Source organism: Penaeus japonicus, unplaced genomic scaffold (assembly GCF_977035675.1).
Source record: "Penaeus japonicus unplaced genomic scaffold, GWHDUDI00000001_assembly GWHDUDI00000034, whole genome shotgun sequence".
Lineage (NCBI taxonomy): Eukaryota > Metazoa > Arthropoda > Malacostraca > Decapoda > Penaeidae > Penaeus > Penaeus japonicus.
The window spans coordinates 19,296,611-19,301,610 of record NW_028234436.1 but is presented as its reverse complement, the minus strand read 5'-3'; positions in this window follow the sequence as shown (position 1 = coordinate 19,301,610).

Genomic DNA, 5,000 nt, shown 5'->3' with positions numbered 1-5,000 from the left:
TGTGATAACGCTAACTGTGATAATCACGACAATGATAATGGTGATCTTTCTAAAAAAAACAAAAAATACAAAATTTCCAATAATATAATTTTAAAAAACCAAAGAAAACATCAGTTTTAACAATCCTAAAACTTCAATACAATCGCTTATACACTTGTCGGACGTAGCATTAAATTTTATCCGTAAGGAGTGGCGAAATTAGCAAATGTAAACTTATAATTAATTAATGTAAAAAATAAAAAATGAATAAGACATATAAGAAGTGAAGGAAGGATTATTGAACGTCATATTTTGGTTTATTGATGGTTCATATTGTATAGATAGATATATAAATTTGCCTATTCTATATTTTAGAAGATAGATAATAAGAATAGATATATGGAGATATAAATATATAAGAGAGATAGAGAATATCTATAGGATATACGTGCCGGAGCGGCGTGAGATAATATATTGAGTATAATGAGATATAGGAGAGAAGAATATATAAGATAGATATGATATGGAGAAGAGATAGTAAAGAGTGATAGATAGATTATTGAGAGGGGGAGAAGAAAAAGAGGGAGAACATAGAGGAGGGAGAGGATAAAGAGATAAGTGGTATAAAAGAAAAGAGAAAGATAAAGAGAAAGAGATAGGATAGAGAAAAAGAGGTGAAGAGAGAGAAGGGAGAGAGAGAGGAAGAGAAGATGAGAGAGAGAATAGAGAGACATAAGAGAATAGAGATTAGAAAAGAAATGAGAGGAGGAGATAGAAGAGGAAGATTAATAGGAGTATAAGAGATATAAGGTATAGGTATAGAGAAAATAATTGAAGATAGAGGAAGGAGAGAGAAGAGAGAGTGGTTATGATAGAAAAGAAAGTGATGAGAGTTTTTAATAGATAGTTTTGAGATAGTGAATAGTAGAAGAAGATATAGAGAGAGATGATAGGAAAATTTGTATGTTGTAATGTATTTGGATTTTATTGTGTGTGTGTTGAATTAGGAGAGAGGAAAGGTGAGAATTGTATGAGAAGAGAGATTTGTTTTGTAGTTTTTTTTTGTGTTTGTTATGTGGTGTTTTTTTTTTTTTTTGTTTTTTGTGTAAGATTTAGAGTAAGATAAAAAGAGAAAAAGAAAAATAGTGATTGTGTTGTTATGAAAGAGAGAGAGATTGAGAGAAAGAAAGAGAAAGGAGAAGGAAGAAAAAGAGAATGGGGTGGAGAGATGTTGTGTTAGTTGTGTGTGTGTGTTTGTGTTTTTGTATATTTTTTATTTGTTTTGTTTGATTTGATTGTTTTTAGTTTTTATTGTTTGAGAGATATAGATATATTATATTCATATATATAGAATATTTATATATTTATATTTTAAAATATTAATTTTGATTGTTTGTTTTGTGTTTTTGTTTGTGTTTTTGTTTTGTTGTTTGTTATAAATAGATAAATATATATATATAATATATAATTAAATAAATTCTATTATAATATAAATATATAGATCTATATATATATATATTTTATATATTTATATATTATATATATTATATATATTATGTATATATATACATATATGATATATATATATATATATATATGTATACTTAACATAATATATATATATTTATATATAAAAATATATTATATATATTATATATATATATATATATATATGATGTGTGTGTGTGCTAGATGTGTGTGTGTGTGTGAGTGTGTGAGTCTATATATATATCTATAATATTATATAATATATATATAAATATATAATATATATTATATATATATATATGTCTTATTATATGTTAAATGTATATATATAATTATCTATGTATATATATGTATATATATCTCATATTATATAGTATATATATGTATATCTATATATTATATATATATAATCTATTTTTATATTACATATATATTAAAATATATATATATATATATATAATATATAGATATATCTATATATATATACATCCGTATACATATTCATTTATCCATATCTCTCTCTCTCTCTCCCTCTCGCTTTTCTCTCATATATATGTGTGTGTGTGTGTGTGTGTGTGTGTGTGTGTGTGTGTGTGTGTGTATATATATATATATATATATATATATAATTTTCATATACATATTTATATATTAATAATTAATCGTTATACTTCGCCGTATCATCTATCTATTCCTATCTACCTACCTACCTATCAGTCTATCCATTTATATATTCGCCTGTCTATCTATCTATCTATCAAGCTGTCTCTCGCTCTGTCTCTCACTCGAACTCTCCCTTCCCGAGTGAATGGAAATTAAGGCCCAATTTCAGGGTGATCTAAGGGAAAACGGGTCGCTCATGCGGGTAATGTTGCCACACCTGCAACAAATTAAGCATGGGGAGGGGGAGAGGAAGGGAGGGAGGGATAGAGGGAGGGGGAGAGGGGGAGGGAGAGTGGGAGGAGGAGGGAGGGAGGGATGGAGGGAGGAGGAGGGAGGGAGAGTGGGAGGAGGAGGGAGAGGGAGGGAGAGAGGGAGGAGGAGGGAGTGTGGGAGGGAGTGGTAGGGAGGGAGGAGGGAGGGAGGTGGCAGGTGAGAGTGGAGGAGGAGGAGAGGGGGAGGGGGAGGAGAGGAGAGGGAGAGGGGGGAGGGAGGGAGAGAGAGGGAGGGAGGAGGGAGGGCAGAGGGAGGGAGGGAGGAGGAGGGAGGGAGAGTGGGAGGAGGAGGGATAGAGGGAGGGAGAGAGGGAGGGAGGTGGGTAGTGGGAGGGTGGTGAGGGAGGAAGGAGGCGAGGGAGATGGGAGGAGGAGGAGGAGAGAAGGAGGGAGGGTGGAGGGAGGGGGAGAGAGAGCGACGAGCTGGAGAGAGTGGAGAGAGAGAGAGGTGAGGAGAGAGAGGAGGAGAGAGGTGAGGGAGAGTGAGAGGAGATATGAGAGGGAGTGAGGGGAGGGAGAGAGGGGAAGAGGGAAAGAAGGAGAGAGAGAGAGAGAGGGGGGGGGGGGGGGGGAGGGTAGGGCAGATAGAAAGACGAACAGAGAGGCAGAGGGAAAGAGAGAGAAAAAGAGAGAGAGAGAGAAGATGACTAGAGGAGAGAAGCGAGAGAGAGAGTAGCAGAAACGAGAGAGAAGAGAGAGAGAGGAGAGAGAGGAGCGAGCGAGCGGAGAGGGAGGCGATAGAGTAGGAGAGAGGAGAGAGAGGAAGAGCGGGAGGGGATGACGGAGAGAGAGGAGAGAGAGGAGCGAGAGAGGAGAGGAGCGGAGAAGAGAGAGAGGGCGAGAGATGAGAGAGAGAGAGAGAGAGAATGAGGCAGAGTGTGAGGGGAGAGAGGGAGAGGCAGAGAGGAGCGGGAGGAAAGAAGGAGAGGAGAGGGGAGAGAGGGAGAGGAGAGAAGGAGGAGAGAGAGCGGGAGAGAGAGGGGTGGTAGGGTTTAGGGCAGATAGAAAGACGAGACAGAGCGAGGCCGAGGAAACACGGAGAAGAGGAGAAAACAGAGAGACGAGAGAGCGAGCGACACCGAGGAGATGAGCGTAACAGAGAGAGGGTAGACACAACAGAGGAAGAGAGACAAATCAGACGGCGAAAAAAAATCAGGAGAGGAGAGAAAAAAAATTTTTAATAAAAAACAGAGAGAGAGAGAAAATAAGAGAGACAGACAGACAAACAGACAAACACACAAACACACAAAACCACACACACAAACAGTCAAACAAACAGACAGCCATACACAGAGAGACAAAAAAATGAGGAGTAAAAAAAATAGAAAAATGTCGAGAAAAGAAAAAAAGGAGAAAAAAAGTAAAAAAACATGACACAGAGGGTGACAGCTCGTTGGCTTTACAACAACCTGATGACCTCAAGATAAGCCATAGGAAGGAGAAGATAACGATAATGATGATGAAAATAATCATAGTGAAAATGGGTGTAAATTATGATGAGAATATTGGTTGTGGTGATATAAGTTATGATAATAATGTTGATAATGATAATAACTATAATAATGATTGTAAGATTAATGACAGTGATAATAATAATGATAATAGGGATGATGATATTGCAATCCTAATGGTAAAGATAGTCATAATGATGATGATAATGATAAAGATGATATCAGTGATAGTAATGGTAACGATAATGATAATGATGATGATGCAATATTCATCTCTATTGCAATCATAAATAAATCAACTCAATGGATAAAACATGCTGAGAGAGATAAACAAAGAGAGAGAAACAGATAGAAAGGGAGAGAGAGAGAGAGAGAGAGAGAGAGAGAGAGAGAGAGAGAGCTGAGGAGGAGTGACGGAGTGGTGAGGGTGAAGAGGGAGAGAGAGGGAGAGGGAGAGAGACGAGAGAGAGAAGAGAAGAGAGAGAAAAAGGAGAGATAAAAAAAATGTGAGAGAGAGAGACAGATAGAGAGAGAGAGAGAGAATATAGGAGAGGAAAAAAAACATGAGAGAGAAGAGATAGAGAGGAGAGAGAGAAACAGAGAGAGAGAGACTTATGAGAGAGGAGGGGGAGAGAGAGAGAGAGAGAGAGAGAGAGAGAGAGAGAGAGAGAGAGGTTGGCACTAGAGAGAGAGAGAGAGGGAGAGAGAGAGAGAGAGAGAGAGAGAGAGAGAGAGAGAGAGAGAGAGAGAGAGGGAGGGAGGGAGGGAGGGAGAGAGAGAGAGAGAGAGAGAGAGAGAGAGAGAGAGAGAGAGAGAGAGAGAGATTGAAAAAGAAAGAAAGAGAAAAAACACACAGAGAGAGAAAGAGAAAGAAAGAGAAAGAGATAACACGCGCCCACCGAAAGCTATGTCTTAGCGGTCGACAGGGACAGCAAGGTGCAAAAGCAAGCACTAAATCCGGGTTTCATTGCATTCTTCCTTAGCGTTGCTTAAAACCCCCGTCAAGTTCTTGTGTGAAATCATTAAGGCATTTTTTCCTCTCTAAAAAAAAGGGCAGAAGAGGAGGCGGATTTTTTTAAAGAAAATAACTTCGTGATGCAAAGAGAAAATAGGATGAAGACATTTTGTCTTCGCTCATGTTTACATA